The 20169-nt window shown below is 45.5% G+C and overlaps 13 non-coding genes and 2 pseudogenes across 13 annotated transcripts; all 15 read right to left on the reverse strand.

The window, feature by feature from the left end:
• Window positions 1–1027: 1027 nt before the first annotated feature.
• On the reverse strand, window positions 1028–1218 carry LOC141190537 (U2 spliceosomal RNA). Its single transcript, XR_012264561.1, has one exon. It is a non-coding gene; the product is annotated as a U2 spliceosomal RNA (small nuclear RNA).
• A 1121-nt stretch (window positions 1219–2339) lies between these two features.
• LOC141190538 (U2 spliceosomal RNA) lies at window positions 2340–2530 on the reverse strand. The gene has a single exon (XR_012264562.1). It is a non-coding gene; the product is annotated as a U2 spliceosomal RNA (small nuclear RNA).
• A 1121-nt stretch (window positions 2531–3651) lies between these two features.
• LOC141190539 (U2 spliceosomal RNA) lies at window positions 3652–3842 on the reverse strand. Its single transcript, XR_012264563.1, has one exon. It is a non-coding gene; the product is annotated as a U2 spliceosomal RNA (small nuclear RNA).
• A 1121-nt stretch (window positions 3843–4963) lies between these two features.
• LOC141187227 (U2 spliceosomal RNA) lies at window positions 4964–5154 on the reverse strand. The gene has a single exon (XR_012261433.1). It is a non-coding gene; the product is annotated as a U2 spliceosomal RNA (small nuclear RNA).
• A 1121-nt stretch (window positions 5155–6275) lies between these two features.
• Window positions 6276–6466, reverse strand: LOC141184430 (U2 spliceosomal RNA). The gene has a single exon (XR_012259185.1). It is a non-coding gene; the product is annotated as a U2 spliceosomal RNA (small nuclear RNA).
• A 1121-nt stretch (window positions 6467–7587) lies between these two features.
• On the reverse strand, window positions 7588–7765 carry LOC141185947 (U2 spliceosomal RNA; annotated as a pseudogene).
• Window positions 7766–8560: 795 nt separating this feature from the next.
• LOC141186168 (U2 spliceosomal RNA) lies at window positions 8561–8652 on the reverse strand (annotated as a pseudogene).
• A 1122-nt stretch (window positions 8653–9774) lies between these two features.
• On the reverse strand, window positions 9775–9965 carry LOC141190540 (U2 spliceosomal RNA). Its single transcript, XR_012264564.1, has one exon. It is a non-coding gene; the product is annotated as a U2 spliceosomal RNA (small nuclear RNA).
• Window positions 9966–11084: 1119 nt separating this feature from the next.
• Window positions 11085–11275, reverse strand: LOC141190541 (U2 spliceosomal RNA). Its single transcript, XR_012264565.1, has one exon. It is a non-coding gene; the product is annotated as a U2 spliceosomal RNA (small nuclear RNA).
• A 1124-nt stretch (window positions 11276–12399) lies between these two features.
• Window positions 12400–12590, reverse strand: LOC141190542 (U2 spliceosomal RNA). The gene has a single exon (XR_012264566.1). It is a non-coding gene; the product is annotated as a U2 spliceosomal RNA (small nuclear RNA).
• Window positions 12591–13713: 1123 nt separating this feature from the next.
• LOC141190543 (U2 spliceosomal RNA) lies at window positions 13714–13904 on the reverse strand. The gene has a single exon (XR_012264567.1). It is a non-coding gene; the product is annotated as a U2 spliceosomal RNA (small nuclear RNA).
• Window positions 13905–15027: 1123 nt separating this feature from the next.
• LOC141190544 (U2 spliceosomal RNA) lies at window positions 15028–15218 on the reverse strand. The gene has a single exon (XR_012264568.1). It is a non-coding gene; the product is annotated as a U2 spliceosomal RNA (small nuclear RNA).
• Window positions 15219–16338: 1120 nt separating this feature from the next.
• On the reverse strand, window positions 16339–16529 carry LOC141184264 (U2 spliceosomal RNA). Its single transcript, XR_012259035.1, has one exon. It is a non-coding gene; the product is annotated as a U2 spliceosomal RNA (small nuclear RNA).
• A 1120-nt stretch (window positions 16530–17649) lies between these two features.
• LOC141190546 (U2 spliceosomal RNA) lies at window positions 17650–17840 on the reverse strand. The gene has a single exon (XR_012264570.1). It is a non-coding gene; the product is annotated as a U2 spliceosomal RNA (small nuclear RNA).
• A 1118-nt stretch (window positions 17841–18958) lies between these two features.
• On the reverse strand, window positions 18959–19149 carry LOC141190547 (U2 spliceosomal RNA). The gene has a single exon (XR_012264571.1). It is a non-coding gene; the product is annotated as a U2 spliceosomal RNA (small nuclear RNA).
• Between the last annotated feature and the right edge of the window lie 1020 nt (window positions 19150–20169).

The raw sequence follows: 20169 nt of genomic DNA on the forward strand, positions 1-20169 counted from the left end.
GTCAACCTCTAGATCCCTCACATGCCTGCTCTTTTCGGCTTGCTGCTGCTGCAATCCACGCGTTTTAGATCTGCATAACTCCACCTCTTTTAGCACAGTACCCTCAACCCCCGGCTGTTCCCACCCGCCTCAACACCGTTGGAAGGGAGGAGAACCAATTAAGGCGGGGGGGGGGGGTGGAACGAGCAGCTGTCTACCCTTAGAAGGAGGGTTGCTGATTAATTACCTCTCCTGCTGCTGCTGCTGCTGGCTGTCCAGCAGCAGACTGAAGGTGGCTGCTGCTGTGCGCAGGTATATAAAGGCTCAGAGCCTATTATGACACGCGCAGCCAGCGTTCCATTGCCACATTCCGTCTACTGCAGGCGGGATACCTGGATGGCTGAATGTCACTGAGAAGCTCACAGAGATCGCCATAAGCAACAGTTTAAAAGAATGCCACAGACTAATCAACCAAACTTTTTGGGTTGGTTTCTCTTTTATAGTCTGCAGGCATTAAATGAAAGAAGTCAGTGTTCCAGCAGAGGGAGACAACGTTTCAGAAAAGGCATTGTAGCAAACCAAAAAAGAAATTTTAAGCGCAGCAGAGTAACCAGCTCACATACCTGTTAGCTCAGGTGAGTTTAAAAGGCTGCTGTTGATAACAAGGGCATTTGCTAAATAGATGGTGTGTGTGCAACAATATACTGAAAGGTCAATTATATTGTGCAGCTTATCTCACCACCTGTAGTTATTTAGGTGAAAGCTCCAAAATGCTTGCCTAATATGTCTGTTTATCCAAAAGGAAGTATAGAGGGAGAGCTAGATAGATAGCATTGCATTACATTACATTACATGGCAATGCAATGCACAGTTGCTGAAGTTGAACCAAAATGAGCTTGTCATCTGGCTTCTGCAACTTTTAACATGAAAAATCCAATGAGGAGAAGAAAAGCAAAGCCAAATAGTCCATCCCAAAATCCGACAAACAAGCAAAATGAACAAAAAGCATTGAATTCAATTCTTTCTGATTTTAGAAACTGCATTAAAGAAGGGGTGCACCGGTCCTGGAGATACTGCAATACCAGGTCAATGCGTGGAGTGGACAGAGCAAGCTCTTTTTCCATCTCCCTGTTCTAAAAATCCATTTAATATATGGTCCCCAGATAGGGGACGTATCAGATATTAAACTGATAAGAACAGATACTACACTTGATCTTAGCCAAAAGGCCGAGAAGCGATAACCAGAATTGGTTTCCGACTACGGTGCCACCCAAGGATTCTGAAAAGTCCATTTGTGGAGATGGCCACCTGGACTCCCGTTAAGAAGACATGCTGTCAACCTCTAGATCCCTCACATGCCTGCACTTTTCGGCTTGCTGCTGCTGCAATCCACGCGTTTTAGATCTGCATAACTCCACCTCTTTTAGCACAGTACCCTCAACCCCCGGCTGTTCCCACCCGCCTCAACACCGTTGGAAGGGAGGAGAACCAATTAAGGCCGGGGGGGGGGTGGAACGAGCAGCTGTCTACCCTTAGCAGGAGGGTTGCTGATTAATTACCTCTCCTGCTGCAGCTGCTGCTGGCTGTCCAGCAGCAGACTGAAGGTGGCTGCTGCTGTGCGCAGGTATATAAAGGCTCAGAGCCTATTATGACACGCGCAGCCAGCGTTCCATTGCCACATTCCGTCTACTGCAGGCGGGATACCTGGATGGCTGAATGTCACTGAGAAGCTCACAGAGACCGCCATAAGCAACAGTTTAAAAGAATGCCACAGACTAATCAACCAAACTTTTTGGGTTGGTTTCTCTTTTATAGTCTGCAGGCATTAAATGAAAGAAGTCAGTGTTCCAGCAGAGGGAGACAACGTTTCAGAAAAGGCATTGTAGCAAACCAAAAAAGAAATTTTAAGCGCAGCAGAGTAACCAGCTCACATACCTGTTAGCTCAGGTGAGTTTAAAAGGCTGCTGTTGATAACAAGGGCATTTGCTAAATAGATGGTGTGTGTGCAACAATATACTGAAAGGTCAATTATATTGTGCAGCTTATCTCACCACCTGTAGTTATTTAGGTGAAAGCTCCAAAATGCTTGCCTAATATGTCTGTTTATCCAAAAGGAAGTATAGAGGGAGAGCTAGATAGATAGCATTGCATTACATTACATTACATGGCAATGCAATGCACAGTTGCTGAAGTTGAACCAAAATGAGCTTGTCATCTGGCTTCTGCAACTTTTAACATGAAAAATCCAATGAGGAGAAGAAAAGCAAAGCCAAAGAGTCCATCCCAAAATCCGACAAACAAGCAAAATGAACAAAAAGCATTGAATTCAATTCTTTCTGATTTTAGAAACTGCATTAAAGAAGGGGTGCACCGGTCCTGGAGATACTGCAATACCAGGTCAATGCGTGGAGTGGACAGAGCAAGCTCTTTTTCCATCTCCCTGTTCTAAAAATCCATTTAATATATGGTCCCCAGATAGGGGACGTATCAGATATTAAACTGATAAGAACAGATACTACACTTGATCTTAGCCAAAAGGCCGAGAAGCGATAACCAGAATTGGTTTCCGACTACGGTGCCACCCAAGGATTCTGAAAAGTCCATTTGTGGAGATGGCCACCTGGACTCCTGTTAAGAAGACATGCTGTCAACCTCTAGATCCCTCACATGCCTGCACTTTTCGGCTTGCTGCTGCTGCAATCCACGCGTTTTAGATCTGCATAACTCCACCTCTTTTAGCACAGTACCCTCAACCCCCGGCTGTTCCCACCCGCCTCAACACCGTTGGAAGGGAGGAGAACCAATTAAGGCGGGGGGGGGGGTGGAACGAGCAGCTGTCTACCCTTAGCAGGAGGATTGCTGATTAATTACCTCTCCTGCTGCTGCTGCTGCTGGCTGTCCAGCAGCAGACTGAAGGTGGCTGCTGCTGTGCGCAGGTATATAAAGGCTCAGAGCCTATTATGACACGCGCAGCCAGCGTTCCATTGCCACATTCCGTCTACTGCAGGCGGGATACCTGGATGGCTGAATGTCACTGAGAAGCTCACAGAGACCGCCATAAGCAACAGTTTAAAAGAATGCCACAGACTAATCAACCAAACTTTTTGGGTTGGTTTCTCTTTTATAGTCTGCAGCCATTAAATGAAAGAAGTCAGTGTTCCAGCAGAGGGAGACAACGTTTCAGAAAAGGCATTGTAGCAAACCAAAAAAGAAATTTTAAGCGCAGCAGAGTAACCAGCTCACATACCTGTTAGCTCAGGTGAGTTTAAAAGGCTGCTGTTGATAACAAGGGCATTTGCTAAATAGATGGTGTGTGTGCAACAATATACTGAAAGGTCAATTATATTGTGCAGCTTATCTCACCACCTGTAGTTATTTAGGTGAAAGCTCCAAAATGCTTGCCTAATATGTCTGTTTATCCAAAAGGAAGTATAGAGGGAGAGCTAGATAGATAGCATTGCATTACATTACATTACATGGCAATGCAATGCACAGTTGCTGAAGTTGAACCAAAATGAGCTTGTCATCTGGCTTCTGCAACTTTTAACATGAAAAATCCAATGAGGAGAAGAAAAGCAAAGCCAAAGAGTCCATCCCAAAATCCGACAAACAAGCAAAATGAACAAAAAGCATTGAATTCAATTCTTTCTGATTTTAGAAACTGCATTAAAGAAGGGGTGCACCGGTCCTGGAGATACTGCAATACCAGGTCAATGCGTGGAGTGGACAGAGCAAGCTCTTTTTCCATCTCCCTGTTCTAAAAATCCATTTAATATATGGTCCCCAGATAGGGGACGTATCAGATATTAAACTGATAAGAACAGATACTACACTTGATCTTAGCCAAAAGGCCGAGAAGCGATAACCAGAATTGGTTTCCGACTACGGTGCCACCCAAGGATTCTGAAAAGTCCATTTGTGGAGATGGCCACCTGGACTCCTGTTAAGAAGACATGCTGTCAACCTCTAGATCCCTCACATGCCTGCACTTTTCGGCTTGCTGCTGCTGCAATCCACGCGTTTTAGATCTGCATAACTCCACCTCTTTTAGCACAGTACCCTCAACCCCCGGCTGTTCCCACCCGCCTCAACACCGTTGGAAGGGAGGAGAACCAATTAAGGCGGGGGGGGGGGTGGAACGAGCAGCTGTCTACCCTTAGCAGGAGGATTGCTGATTAATTACCTCTCCTGCTGCTGCTGCTGCTGGCTGTCCAGCAGCAGACTGAAGGTGGCTGCTGCTGTGCGCAGGTATATAAAGGCTCAGAGCCTATTATGACACGCGCAGCCAGCGTTCCATTGCCACATTCCGTCTACTGCAGGCGGGATACCTGGATGGCTGAATGTCACTGAGAAGCTCACAGAGACCGCCATAAGCAACAGTTTAAAAGAATGCCACAGACTAATCAACCAAACTTTTTGGGTTGGTTTCTCTTTTATAGTCTGCAGCCATTAAATGAAAGAAGTCAGTGTTCCAGCAGAGGGAGACAACGTTTCAGAAAAGGCATTGTAGCAAACCAAAAAAGAAATTTTAAGCGCAGCAGAGTAACCAGCTCACATACCTGTTAGCTCAGGTGAGTTTAAAAGGCTGCTGTTGATAACAAGGGCATTTGCTAAATAGATGGTGTGTGTGCAACAATATACTGAAAGGTCAATTATATTGTGCAGCTTATCTCACCACCTGTAGTTATTTAGGTGAAAGCTCCAAAATGCTTGCCTAATATGTCTGTTTATCCAAAAGGAAGTATAGAGGGAGAGCTAGATAGATAGCATTGCATTACATTACATTACATGGCAATGCAATGCACAGTTGCTGAAGTTGAACCAAAATGAGCTTGTCATCTGGCTTCTGCAACTTTTAACATGAAAAATCCAATGAGGAGAAGAAAAGCAAAGCCAAAGAGTCCATCCCAAAATCCGACAAACAAGCAAAATGAACAAAAAGCATTGAATTCAATTCTTTCTGATTTTAGAAACTGCATTAAAGAAGGGGTGCACCGGTCCTGGAGATACTGCAATACCAGGTCAATGCGTGGAGTGGACAGAGCAAGCTCTTTTTCCATCTCCCAGTTCTAAAAATCCATTTAATATATGGTCCCCAGATAGGGGACGTATCAGATATTAAACTGATAAGAACAGATACTACACTTGATCTTAGCCAAAAGGCCGAGAAGCGATAACCAGAATTGGTTTCCGACTACGGTGCCACCCAAGGATTCTGAAAAGTCCATTTGTGGAGATGGCCACCTGGACTCCCGTTAAGAAGACATGCTGTCAACCTCTAGATCCCTCACATGCCTGCACTTTTCGGCTTGCTGCTGCTGCAATCCACGCGTTTTAGATCTGCATAACTCCACCTCTTTTAGCACAGTACCCTCAACCCCCGGCTGTTCCCACCCGCCTCAACACCGTTGGAAGGGAGGAGAACCAATTAAGGCGGGGGGGGGGGTGGAACGAGCAGCTGTCTACCCTTAGCAGGAGGGTTGCTGATTAATTACCTCTCCTGCTGCTGCTGCTGCTGGCTGTCCAGCAGCAGACTGAAGGTGGCTGCTGCTGTGCGCAGGTATATAAAGGCTCAGAGCCTATTATGACACGCGCAGCCAGCGTTCCATTGCCACATTCCGTCTACTGCAGGCGGGATACCTGGATGGCTGAATGTCACTGAGAAGCTCACAGAGACCGCCATAAGCAACAGTTTAAAAGAATGCCACAGACTAATCAACCAAACTTTTTGGGTTGGTTTCTCTTTTATAGTCTGCAGGCATTAAATGAAAGAAGTCAGTGTTCCAGCAGAGGGAGACAACGTTTCAGAAAAGGCATTGTAGCAAACCAAAAAAGAAATTTTAAGCGCAGCAGAGTAACCAGCTCACATACCTGTTAGCTCAGGTGAGTTTAAAAGGCTGCTGTTGATAACAAGGGCATTTGCTAAATAGATGGTGTGTGTGCAACAATATACTGAAAGGTCAATTATATTGTGCAGCTTATCTCACCACCTGTAGTTATTTAGGTGAAAGCTCCAAAATGCTTGCCTAATATGTCTGTTTATCCAAAAGAAAGTATAGAGGGAGAGCTAGATAGATAGCATTGCATTACATTACATTACATGGCAATGCAATGCACAGTTGCTGAAGTTGAACCAAAATGAGCTTGTCATCTGGCTTCTGCAACTTTTAACATGAAAAATCCAATGAGGAGAAGAAAAGCAAAGCCAAAGAGTCCATCCCAAAATCCGACAAACAAGCAAAATGAACAAAAAGCATTGAATTCAATTCTTTCTGATTTTAGAAACTGCATTAAAGAAGGGGTGCACCGGTCCTGGAGATACTGCAATACCAGGTCAATGCGTGGAGTGGACAGAGCAAGCTCTTTTTCCATCTCCCTGTTCTAAAAATCCATCTAATATATGGTCCCCAGATAGGGGACGTATCAGATATTAAACTGATAAGAACAGATACTACACTTGATCTTAGCCAAAAGGCCGAGAAGCGATAACCAGAATTGGTTTCCGACTACGGTGCCACCCAAGGATTCTGAAAAGTCCATTTGTGGAGATGGCCACCTGGACTCCCGTTAAGAAGACATGCTGTCAACCTCTAGATCCCTCACATGCCTGCACTTTTCGGCTTGCTGCTGCTGCAATCCACGCGTTTTAGATCTGCATAACTCCACCTCTTTTAGCACAGTACCCTCAACCCCCGGCTGTTCCCACCCGCCTCAACACCGTTGGAAGGGAGGAGAACCAATTAAGGCGGGGGGGGGGGTGGAACGAGCAGCTGTCTACCCTTAGCAGGAGGGTTGCTGATTAATTACCTCTCCTGCTGCTGCTGCTGCTGGCTGTCCAGCAGCAGACTGAAGGTGGCTGCTGCTGTGCGCAGGTATATAAAGGCTCAGAGCCTATTATGACACGCGCAGCCAGCGTTCCATTGCCACATTCCGTCTACTGCAGGCGGGATACCTGGATGGCTGAATGTCACTGAGAAGCTCACAGAGACCGCCATAAGCAACAGTTTAAAAGAATGCCACAGACTAATCAACCAAACTTTTTGGGTTGGTTTCTCTTTTATAGTCTGCAGGCATTAAATGAAAGAAGTCAGTGTTCCAGCAGAGGGAGACAACGTTTCAGAAAAGGCATTGTAGCAAACCAAAAAAGAAATTTTAAGCGCAGCAGAGTAACCAGCTCACATACCTGTTAGCTCAGGTGAGTTTAAAAGGCTGCTGTTGATAACAAGGGCATTTGCTAAATAGATGGTGTGTGTGCAACAATATACTGAAAGGTCAATTATATTGTGCAGCTTATCTCACCACCTGTAGTTATTTAGGTGAAAGCTCCAAAATGCTTGCCTAATATGTCTGTTTATCCAAAAGGAAGTATAGAGGGAGAGCTAGATAGATAGCATTGCATTACATTACATTACATGGCAATGCAATGCACAGTTGCTGAAGTTGAACCAAAATGAGCTTGTCATCTGGCTTCTGCAACTTTTAACATGAAAAGTCCAATGAGGAGAAGAAAAGCAAAGCCAAAGAGTCCATCCCAAAATCCGACAAAGAAGCAAAATGAACAAAAAGCATTGAATTCAATTCTTTCTGATTTTAGAAACTGCATTAAAGAAGAGGTGCACCGGTCCTGGAGATACTGCAATACCAGGTCAATGCGTGGAGTGGACAGAGCAAGCTCTTTTTCCATCTCCCTGTTCTAAAAATCCATTTAATATATGGTCCCCAGATAGGGGACGTATCAGATATTAAACTGATAAGAACAGATTTTTTTTTTTTTTGAAAGCCCGAATTCGTGTACAAAACCCGAGTGCGCTTAAAAAAGTGACAAGTGCCACAAAAAAAGTGCACTAGGATGCTGGTCTTCTTGATACCCTCTCCAAAAGGAGAAGGGTCCCCCAAACCATTCCCCGTCCCTCCGAGCCAGAAGGCCACAGCGAGGAACAGGGACAAATAGCCACCTCCAGCCGAAGCCAGAGGCGACCCAATCTTACCCCCAGCACCTGCCCGAGTTCTCACCCGAGCAAGGCACTGGGAGCCAAAGACTGTGCTCCCCTCCCGGAAGAGGGGAGCCAACAATGCTCTCCTCCCGAAAGAGGAGAGCCAGGGGGGTTCAGGGGGGAGCGGAACCTGATGGCCACACACTCCCCCCCTAGACCTGCCAAGAGAGGAACCCATAAGGGAACCGCATCCCGACAAAATCCTAGTAGGACGTGACACACGTGAATAAGTGGACACACAGTGACAAAGAAATTAAATAAATAGTGAAGGTTTCACAGTATAATACTGCCCGGACCTTCGACCGGGAATTGAAAAAATTCCCCATCCTAAGGCCAGAAGGCCCAGAATAAGGGTGTGTGCGAAGAAAGAAATATTGAAGTGCTTGTGCAAATGTGCCATAAACTCAAGTGGGGTTCCCAATCCCAGTGAGTTAAGGCACCCCAGGGTCACCACTCCTGGGGCACTTCACACTTCGGGCTTTCGATCTTCCCCGGCCCAATGGCGTCGATCCTGGGGGGCCATGCTTTCCACCAGATGACTATATTAGCCACCTGGCGTACTAACAAGCGCCTAAACCCCAGTGTGCATAATGTATCAATCTACTAGGGCGGCCAACATCCAAAACCGACTTTTCGAAAGATACTACACTTGATCTTAGCCAAAAGGCCGAGAAGCGATAACCAGAATTGGTTTCTGACTACGGTGCCACCCAAGGATTCTGAAAAGTCCATTTGTGGAGATGGCCACCTGGACTCCCGTTAAGAAGACATGCTGTCAACCTCTAGATCCCTCACATGCCTGCACTTTTCGGCTTGCTGCTGCTGCAATCCACGCGTTTTAGATCTGCATAACTCCACCTCTTTTAGCACAGTACCCTCAACCCCCGGCTGTTCCCACCCGCCTCAACACCGTTGGAAGGGAGGAGAACCAATTAAGGCGGGGGGGGGGGGTGGAACGAGCAGCTGTCTACCCTTAGCAGGAGGGTTGCTGATTAATTACCTCTCCTGCTGCTGCTGCTGCTGGCTGTCCAGCAGCAGACTGAAGGTGGCTGCTGCTGTGCGCAGGTATATAAAGGCTCAGAGCCTATTATGACACGCGCAGCCAGCGTTCCATTGCCACATTCCGTCTACTGCAGGCGGGATACCTGGATGGCTGAATGTCACTGAGAAGCTCACAGAGACCGCCATAAGCAACAGTTTAAAAGAATGCCACAGACTAATCAACCAAACTTTTTGGGTTGGTTTCTCTTTTATAGTCTGCAGGCATTAAATGAAAGAAGTCAGTGTTCCAGCAGAGGGAGACAACGTTTCAGAAAAGGCATTGTAGCAAACCAAAAAAGAAATTTTAAGCGCAGCAGAGTAACCAGCTCACATACCTGTTAGCTCAGGTGAGTTTAAAAGGCTGCTGTTGATAACAAGGGCATTTGCTAAATAGATGGTGTGTGTGCAACAATATACTGAAAGGTCAATTATATTGTGCAGCTTATCTCACCACCTGTAGTTATTTAGGTGAAAGCTCCAAAATGCTTGCCTAATATGTCTGTTTATCCAAAAGGAAGTATAGAGGGAGAGCTAGATAGATAGCATTGCATTACATTACATTACATGGCAATGCAATGCACAGTTGCTGAAGTTGAACCAAAATGAGCTTGTCATCTGGCTTCTGCAACTTTTAACATGAAAAATCCAATGAGGAGAAGAAAAGCAAAGCCAAAGAGTCCATCCCAAAATCCGACAAACAAGCAAAATGAACAAAAAGCATTGAATTCAATTCTTTCTGATTTTAGAAACTGCATTAAAGAAGGGGTGCACCGGTCCTGGAGATACTGCAATACCAGGTCAATGCGTGGAGTGGACAGAGCAAGCTCTTTTTCCATCTCCCTGTTCTAAAAATCCATTTAATATATGGTCCCCAGATAGGGGACGTATCAGATATTAAACTGATAAGAACAGATACTACACTTGATCTTAGCCAAAAGGCCGAGAAGCGATAACCAGAATTGGTTTCCGACTACGGTGCCACCCAAGGATTCTGAAAAGTCCATTTGTGGAGATGGCCACCTGGACTCCCGTTAAGAGGACATGCTGTCAACCTCTAGATCCCTCACATGCCTGCACTTTTCGGCTTGCTGCTGCTGCAATCCACGCGTTTTAGATCTGCATAACTCCACCTCTTTTAGCACAGTACCCTTAACCCCCGGCTGTTCCCACCCGCCTCAACACCGTTGGAAGAGAGGAGAACCAATTAAGGCGGGGGGGGGGGGTGGAACGAGCAGCTGTCTACCCTTAGCAGGAGGGTTGCTGATTAATTACCTCTCCTGCTGCTGCTGCTGGCTGTCCAGCAGCAGACTGAAGGTGGCTGCTGCTGTGCGCAGGTATATAAAGGCTCAGAGCCTATTATGACACGCGCAGCCAGCGTTCCATTGCCACATTCCGTCTACTGCAGGCGGGATACCTGGATGGCTGAATGTCACTGAGAAGCTCACAGAGACCGCCATAAGCAACAGTTTAAAAGAATGCCACATACTAATCAACCAAACTTTTTGGGTTGGTTTCTCTTTTATAGTCTGCAGGCATTAAATGAAAGAAGTCAGTGTTCCAGCAGAGGGAGACAACGTTTCAGAAAAGGCATTGTAGCAAACCGAAAAAGAAATTTTAAGCGCAGCAGAGTAACCAGCTCACATACCTGTTAGCTCAGGTGAGTTTAAAAGGCTGCTGTTGATAACAAGGGCATTTGCTAAATAGATGGTGTGTGTGCAACAATATACTGAAAGGTCAATTATATTGTGCAGCTTATCTCACCACCTGTAGTTATTTAGGTGAAAGCTCCAAAATGCTTGCCTAATATGTCTGTTTATCCAAAAGGAAGTATAGAGGGAGAGCTAGATAGATAGCATTGCATTACATTACATTACATGGCAATGCAATGCACAGTTGCTGAAGTTGAACCAAAATGAGCTTGTCATCTGGCTTCTGCAACTTTTAACATGAAAAATCCAATGAGGAGAAGAAAAGCAAAGCCAAAGAGTCCATCCCAAAATCCGACAAACAAGCAAAATGAACAAAAAGCATTGAATTCAATTCTTTCTGATTTTAGAAACTGCATTAAAGAAGGGGTGCACCGGTCCTGGAGATACTGCAATACCAGGTCAATGCGTGGAGTGGACAGAGCAAGCTCTTTTTCCATCTCCCTGTTCTAAAAATCCATTTAATATATGGTCCCCAGATAGGGGACGTATCAGATATTAAACTGATAAGAACAGATACTACACTTGATCTTAGCCAAAAGGCCGAGAAGCGATAACCAGAATTGGTTTCCGACTACGGTGCCACCCAAGGATTCTGAAAAGTCCATTTGTGGAGATGGCCACCTGGACTCCCGTTAAGAAGACATGCTGTCAACCTCTAGATCCCTCACATGCCTGCACTTTTCGGCTTGCTGCTGCTGCAATCCACGCGTTTTAGATCTGCATAACTCCACCTCTTTTAGCACAGTACCCTCAACCCCCGGCTGTTCCCACCCGCCTCAACACCGTTGGAAGGGAGGAGAACCAATTAAGGCGGGGGGGGGGGGGGTGGAACGAGCAGCTGTCTACCCTTAGCAGGAGGGTTGCTGATTAATTACCTCTCCTGCTGCTGCTGCTGCTGGCTGTCCAGCAGCAGACTGAAGGTGGCTGCTGCTGTGCGCAGGTATATAAAGGCTCAGAGCCTATTATGACACGCGCAGCCAGCGTTCCATTGCCACATTCCGTCTACTGCAGGCGGGATACCTGGATGGCTGAATGTCACTGAGAAGCTCACAGAGACCGCCATAAGCAACAGTTTAAAAGAATGCCACAGACTAATCAACCAAACTTTTTGGGTTGGTTTCTCTTTTATAGTCTGCAGGCATTAAATGAAAGAAGTCAGTGTTCCAGCAGAGGGAGACAACGTTTCAGAAAAGGCATTGTAGCAAACCAAAAAAGAAATTTTAAGCGCAGCAGAGTAACCAGCTCACATACCTGTTAGCTCAGGTGAGTTTAAAAGGCTGCTGTTGATAACAAGGGCATTTGCTAAATAGATGGTGTGTGTGCAACAATATACTGAAAGGTCAATTATATTGTGCAGCTTATCTCACCACCTGTAGTTATTTAGGTGAAAGCTCCAAAATGCTTGCCTAATATGTCTGTTTATCCAAAAGGAAGTATAGAGGGAGAGCTAGATAGATAGCATTGCATTACATTACATTACATGGCAATGCAATGCACAGTTGCTGAAGTTGAACCAAAATGAGCTTGTCATCTGGCTTCTGCAACTTTTAACATGAAAAATCCAATGAGGAGAAGAAAAGCAAAGCCAAAGAGTCCATCCCAAAATCCGACAAACAAGCAAAATGAACAAAAAGCATTGAATTCAATTCTTTCTGATTTTAGAAACTGCATTAAAGAAGGGGTGCACCGGTCCTGGAGATACTGCAATACCAGGTCAATGCGTGGAGTGGACAGAGCAAGCTCTTTTTCCATCTCCCTGTTCTAAAAATCCATTTAATATATGGTCCCCAGATAGGGGACGTATCAGATATTAAACTGATAAGAACAGATACTACACTTGATCTTAGCCAAAAGGCCGAGAAGCGATAACCAGAATTGGTTTCCGACTACGGTGCCACCCAAGGATTCTGAAAAGTCCATTTGTGGAGATGGCCACCTGGACTCCCGTTAAGAAGACATGCTGTCAACCTCTAGATCCCTCACATGCCTGCACTTTTCGGCTTGCTGCTGCTGCAATCCACGCGTTTTAGATCTGCATAACTCCACCTCTTTTAGCACAGTACCCTCAACCCCCGGCTGTTCCCACCCGCCTCAACACCGTTGGAAGGGAGGAGAACCAATTAAGGCGGGGGGGGGGGGGTGGAACGAGCAGCTGTCTACCCTTAGCAGGAGGGTTGCTGATTAATTACCTCTCCTGCTGCTGCTGCTGCTGGCTGTCCAGCAGCAGACTGAAGGTGGCTGCTGCTGTGCGCAGGTTTAAAAAGGCTCAGAGCCTATTATGACACGCGCAGCCAGCGTTCCATTGCCACATTCCGTCTACTGCAGGCGGGATACCTGGATGGCTGAATGTCACTGAGAAGCTCACAGAGACCGCCATAAGCAACAGTTTAAAAGAATGCCACAGACTAATCAACCAAACTTTTTGGGTTGGTTTCTCTTTTATAGTCTGCAGGCATTAAATGAAAGAAGTCAGTGTTCCAGCAGAGGGAGACAACGTTTCAGAAAAGGCATTGCAGCAAACCAAAAAAGAAATTTTAAGCGCAGCAGAGTAACCAGCTCACATACCTGTTAGCTCAGGTGAGTTTAAAAGGCTGCTGTTGATAACAAGGGCATTTGCTAAATAGATGGTGTGTGTGCAACAATATACTGAAAGGTCAATTATATTGTGCAGCTTATCTCACCACCTGTAGTTATTTAGGTGAAAGCTCCAAAATGCTTGCCTAATATGTCTGTTTATCCAAAAGGAAGTATAGAGGGAGAGCTAGATAGATAGCATTGCATTACATTACATTACATGGCAATGCAATGCACAGTTGCTGAAGTTGAACCAAAATGAGCTTGTCATCTGGCTTCTGCAACTTTTAACATGAAAAATCCAATGAGGAGAAGAAAAGCAAAGCCAAAGAGTCCATCCCAAAATCCGACAAACAAGCAAAATGAACAAAAAGCATTGAATTCAATTCTTTCTGATTTTAGAAACTGCATTAAAGAAGGGGTGCACCGGTCCTGGAGATACTGCAATACCAGGTCAATGCGTGGAGTGGACAGAGCAAGCTCTTTTTCCATCTCCCTGTTCTAAAAATCCATTTAATATATGGTCCCCAGATAGGGGACGTATCAGATATTAAACTGATAAGAACAGATACTACACTTGATCTTAGCCAAAAGGCCGAGAAGCGATAACCAGAATTGGTTTCCGACTACGGTGCCACCCAAGGATTCTGAAAAGTCCATTTGTGGAGATGGCCACCTGGACTCCCGTTAAGAAGACATGCTGTCAACCTCTAGATCCCTCACATGCCTGCACTTTTCGGCTTGCTGCTGCTGCAATCCACGCGTTTTAGATCTGCATAACTCCACCTCTTTTAGCACAGTACCCTCAACCCCCAGCTGTTCCCACCCGCCTCAACACCGTTGGAAGGGAGGAGAACCAATTAAGGCGGGGGGGTGGGGGTGGAACGAGCAGCTGTCTACCCTTAGCAGGAGGGTTGCTGATTAATTACCTCTCCTGCTGCTGCTGCTGCTTGCTGTCCAGCAGCAGACTGAAGGTGGCTGCTGCTGTGCGCAGGTATATAAAGGCTCAGAGCCTATTATGACACGCGCAGCCAGCGTTCCATTGCCACATTCCGTCTACTGCAGGCGGGATACCTGGATGGCTGAATGTCACTGAGAAGCTCACAGAGACCGCCATAAGCAACAGTTTAAAAGAATGCCACAGACTAATCAACCAAACTTTTTGGGTTGGTTTCTCTTTTATAGTCTGCAGGCATTAAATGAAAGAAGTCAGTGTTCCAGCAGAGGGAGACAACGTTTCAGAAAAGGCATTGTAGCAAACCAAAAAAGAAATTTTAAGCGCAGCAGAGTAACCAGCTCACATACCTGTTAGCTCAGGTGAGTTTAAAAGGCTGCTGTTGATAACAAGGGCATTTGCTAAATAGATGGTGTGTGTGCAACAATATACTGAAAGGTCAATTATATTGTGCAGCTTATCTCACCACCTGTAGTTATTTAGGTGAAAGCTCCAAAATGCTTGCCTAATATGTCTGTTTATCCAAAAGGAAGTATAGAGGGAGAGCTAGATAGATAGCATTGCATTACATTACATTACATGGCAATGCAATGCACAGTTGCTGAAGTTGAACCAAAATGAGCTTGTCATCTGGCTTCTGCAACTTTTAACATGAAAAATCCAATGAGGAGAAGAAAAGCAAAGCCAAAGAGTCCATCCCAAAATCCGACAAACAAGCAAAATGAACAAAAAGCATTGAATTCAATTCTTTCTGATTTTAGAAACTGCATTAAAGAAGGGGTGCACCGGTCCTGGAGATACTGCAATACCAGGTCAATGCGTGGAGTGGACAGAGCAAGCTCTTTTTCCATCTCCCTGTTCTAAAAATCCATTTAATATATGGTCCCCAGATAGGGGACGTATCAGATATTAAACTGATAAGAACAGATACTACACTTGATCTTAGCCAAAAGGCCGAGAAGCGATAACCAGAATTGGTTTCCGACTACGGTGCCACCCAAGGATTCTGAAAAGTCCATTTGTGGAGATGGCCACCTGGACTCCCGTTAAGAAGACATGCTGTCAACCTCTAGATCCCTCACATGCCTGCACTTTTCGGCTTGCTGCTGCTGCAATCCACGCGTTTTAGATCTGCATAACTCCACCTCTTTTAGCACAGTACCCTCAACCCCCGGCTGTTCCCACCCGCCTCAACACCGTTGGAAGGGAGGAGAACCAATTAAGGCGGGGGGGGGGTGGAACGAGCAGCTGTCTACCCTTAGCAGGAGGGTTGCTGATTAATTACCTCTCCTGCTGCTGCTGCTGCTGGCTGTCCAGCAGCAGACTGAAGGTGGCTGCTGCTGTGCGCAGGTATATAAAGGCTCAGAGCCTATTATGACACGCGCAGCCAGCGTTCCATTGCCACATTCCGTCTACTGCAGGCGGGATACCTGGATGGCTGAATGTCACTGAGAAGCTCACAGAGACCGCCATAAGCAACAGTTTAAAAGAATGCCACAGACTAATCAACCAAACTTTTTGGGTTGGTTTCTCTTTTATAGTCTGCAGGCATTAAATGAAAGAAGTCAGTGTTCCAGCAGAGGGAGACAACGTTTCAGAAAAGGCATTGTAGCAAACCAAAAAAGAAATTTTAAGCGCAGCAGAGTAACCAGCTCACATACCTGTTAGCTCAGGTGAGTTTAAAAGGCTGCTGTTGATAACAAGGGCATTTGCTAAATAGATGGTGTGTGTGCAACAATATACTGAAAGGTCAATTATATTGTGCAGCTTATCTCACCACCTGTAGTTATTTAGGTGAAAGCTCCAAAATGCTTGCCTAATATGTCTGTTTATCCAAAAGGAAGTATAGAGGGAGAGCTAGATAGATAGCATTGCATTACATTACATTACATGGCAATGCAATGCACAGTTGCTGAAGTTGAACCAAAATGAGCTTGTCATCTGGCTTCTGCAACTTTTAACATGAAAAATCCAATGAGGAGAAGAAAAGCAAAGCCAAAGAGTCCATCCCAAAATCCGACAAACAAGCAAAATGAACAAAAAGCATTGAATTCAATTCTTTCTGATTTTAGAAACTGCATTAAAGAAGGGGTGCACCGGTCCTGGAGATACTGCAATACCAGGTCAATGCGTGGAGTGGACAGAGCAAGCTCTTTTTCCATCTCCCTGTTCTAAAAATCCATTTAATATATGGTCCCCAGATAGGGGACGTATCAGATATTAAACTGATAAGAACAGATACTACACTTGATCTTAGCCAAAAGGCCGAGAAACGATAACCAGAACTGGTTTCCGACTACGGTGCCACCCAAGGATTCTGAAAAGTCCATTTGTGGAGATGGCCACCTGGACTCCCGTTAAGAAGACATGCTGTCAACCTCTAGATCCCTCACATGCCTGCACTTTTCGGCTTGCTGCTGCTGCAATCCACGCGTTTTAGATCTGCATAACTCCACCTCTTTTAGCACAGTACCCTCAACCCCCGGCTGTTCCCACCCGCCTCAACACCGTTGGAAGGGAGGAGAACCAATTAAGGCGGGGGGGGGGTGGAACGAGCAGCTGTCAACCCTTAGCAGGAGGGTTGCTGATTAATTACCTCTCCTGCTGCTGCTGCTGCTGGCTGTCCAGCAGCAGACTGAAGGTGGCTGCTGCTGTGCGCAGGTATATAAAGGCTCAGAGCCTATTATGACACGCGCAGCCAGCGTTCCATTGCCACATTCCGTCTACTGCAGGCGGGATACCTGGATGGCTGAATGTCACTGAGAAGCTCACAGAGACCGCCATAAGCAACAGTTTAAAAGAATGCCACAGACTAATCAACCAAACTTTTTGGGTTGGTTTCTCTTTTATAGTCTGCAGGCATTAAATGAAAGAAGTCAGTGTTCCAGCAGAGGGAGACAACGTTTCAGAAAAGGCATTGTAGCAAACCAAAAAAGAAATTTTAAGCGCAGCAGAGTAACCAGCTCACATACCTGTTAGCTCAGGTGAGTTTAAAATGCTGCTGTTGATAACAAGGGCATTTGCTAAATAGATGGTGTGTGTGCAACAATATACTGAAAGGTCAATTATATTGTGCAGCTTATCTCACCACCTGTAGTTATTTAGGTGAAAGCTCCAAAATGCTTGCCTAATATGTCTGTTTATCCAAAAGGAAGTATAGAGGGAGAGCTAGATAGATAGCATTGCATTACATTACATTACATGGCAATGCAATGCACAGTTGCTGAAGTTGAACCAAAATGAGCTTGTCATCTGGCTTCTGCAACTTTTAACATGAAAAATCCAATGAGGAGAAGAAAAGCAAAGCCAAAGAGTCCATCCCAAAATCCGACAAACAAGCAAAATGAACAAAAAGCATTGAATTCAATTCTTTCTGATTTTAGAAACTGCATTAAAGAAGGGGTGCACCGGTCCTGGAGATACTGCAATACCAGGTCAATGCGTGGAGTGGACAGAGCAAGCTCTTTTTCCATCTCCCTGTTCTAAAAATCCATTTAATATATGGTCCCCAGATAGGGGACGTATCAGATATTAAACTGATAAGAACAGATACTACACTTGATCTTAGCCAAAAGGCCGAGAAGCGATAACCAGAATTGGTTTCCGACTACGGTGCCACCCAAGGATTCTGAAAAGTCCATTTGTGGAGATGGCCACCTGGACTCCCGTTAAGAAGACATGCTGTCAACCTCTAGATCCCTCACATGCCTGCACTTTTCGGCTTGCTGCTGCTGCAATCCACGCGTTTTAGATCTGCATAACTCCACCTCTTTTAGCACAGTACCCTCAACCCCCGGCTGTTCCCACCCGCCTCAACACCGTTGGAAGGGAGGAGAACCAATTAAGGCGGGGGGGGGGGTGGAACGAGCAGCTGTCTACCCTTAGCAGGAGGGTTGCTGATTAATTACCTCTCCTGCTGCTGCTGCTGGCTGTCCAGCAGCAGACTGAAGGTGGCTGCTGCTGTGCGCAGGTATATAAAGGCTCAGAGCCTATTATGACACGCGCAGCCAGCGTTCCATTGCCACATTCCGTCTACTGCAGGCGGGATACCTGGATGGCTGAATGTCACTGAGAAGCTCACAGAGACCGCCATAAGCAACAGTTTAAAAGAATGCCACAGACTAATCAACCAAACTTTTTGGGTTGGTTTCTCTTTTATAGTCTGCAGGCATTAAATGAAAGAAGTCAGTGTTCCAGCAGAGGGAGACAACGTTTCAGAAAAGGCATTGTAGCAAACCAAAAAAGAAATTTTAAGCGCAGCAGAGTAACCAGCTCACATACCTGTTAGCTCAGGTGAGTTTAAAAGGCTGCTGTTGATAACAAGGGCATTTGCTAAATAGATGGTGTGTGTGCAACAATATACTGAAAGGTCAATTATATTGTGCAGCTTATCTCACCACCTGTAGTTATTTAGGTGAAAGCTCCAAAATGCTTGCCTAATATGTCTGTTTATCCAAAAGGAAGTATAGAGGGAGAGCTAGATAGATAGCATTGCATTACATTACATTACATGGCAATGCAATGCACAGTTGCTGAAGTTGAACCAAAATGAGCTTGTCATCTGGCTTCTGCAACTTTTAACATGAAAAATCCAATGAGGAGAAGAAAAGCAAAGCCAAAGAGTCCATCCCAAAATCCGACAAACAAGCAAAATGAACAAAAAGCATTGAATTCAATTCTTTCTGATTTTAGAAACTGCATTAAAGAAGGGGTGCACCGGTCCTGGAGATACTGCAATACCAGGTCAATGCGTGGAGTGGACAGAGCAAGCTCTTTTTCCATCTCCCTGTTCTAAAAATCCATTTAATATATGGTCCCCAGATAGGGGACGTATCAGATATTAAACTGATAAGAACAGATACTACACTTGATCTTAGCCAAAAGGCCGAGAAGCGATAACCAGAATTGGTTTCCGACTACGGTGCCACCCAAGGATTCTGAAAAGTCCATTTGTGGAGATGGCCACCTGGACTCCCGTTAAGAAGACATGCTGTCAACCTCTAGATCCCTCACATGCCTGCACTTTTCGGCTTGCTGCTGCTGCAATCCACGCGTTTTAGATCTGCATAACTCCACCTCTTTTAGCACAGTACCCTCAACCCCCGGCTGTTCCCACCCGCCTCAACACCGTTGGAAGGGAGGAGAACCAATTAAGGCGGGGGGGGGGTGGAACGAGCAGCTGTCTACCCTTAGCAGGAGGGTTGCTGATTAATTACCTCTCCTGCTGCTGCTGCTGCTGGCTGTCCAGCAGCAGACTGAAGGTGGCTGCTGCTGTGCGCAGGTATATAAAGGCTCAGAGCCTATTATGACACGCGCAGCCAGCGTTCCATTGCCACATTCCGTCTACTGCAGGCGGGATACCTGGATGGCTGAATGTCACTGAGAAGCTCACAGAGACCGCCATAAGCAACAGTTTAAAAGAATGCCACAGACTAATCAACCAAACTTTTTGGGTTGGTTTCTCTTTTATAGTCTGCAGGCATTAAATGAAAGAAGTCAGTGTTCCAGCAGAGGGAGACAACGTTTCAGAAAAGGCATTGTAGCAAACCAAAAAAGAAATTTTAAGCGCAGCAGAGTAACCAGCTCACATACCTGTTAGCTCAGGTGAGTTTAAAAGGCTGCTGTTGATAACAAGGGCATTTGCTAAATAGATGGTGTGTGTGCAACAATATACTGAAAGGTCAATTATATTGTGCAGCTTATCTCACCACCTGTAGTTATTTAGGTGAAAGCTCCAAAATGCTTGCCTAATATGTCTGTTTATCCAAAAGGAAGTATAGAGGGAGAGCTAGATAGATAGCATTGCATTACATTACATTACATGGCAATGCAATGCACAGTTGCTGAAGTTGAACCAAAATGAGCTTGTCATCTGGCTTCTGCAACTTTTAACATGAAAAATCCAATGAGGAGAAGA

The sequence above is a fragment of the Phyllobates terribilis genome, unplaced genomic scaffold, assembly GCF_046119375.1.
Source record: "Phyllobates terribilis strain yellow unplaced genomic scaffold, ASM4611937v1 Scaffold_40__1_contigs__length_11209783, whole genome shotgun sequence".
NCBI lineage: Eukaryota > Metazoa > Chordata > Amphibia > Anura > Dendrobatidae > Phyllobates > Phyllobates terribilis.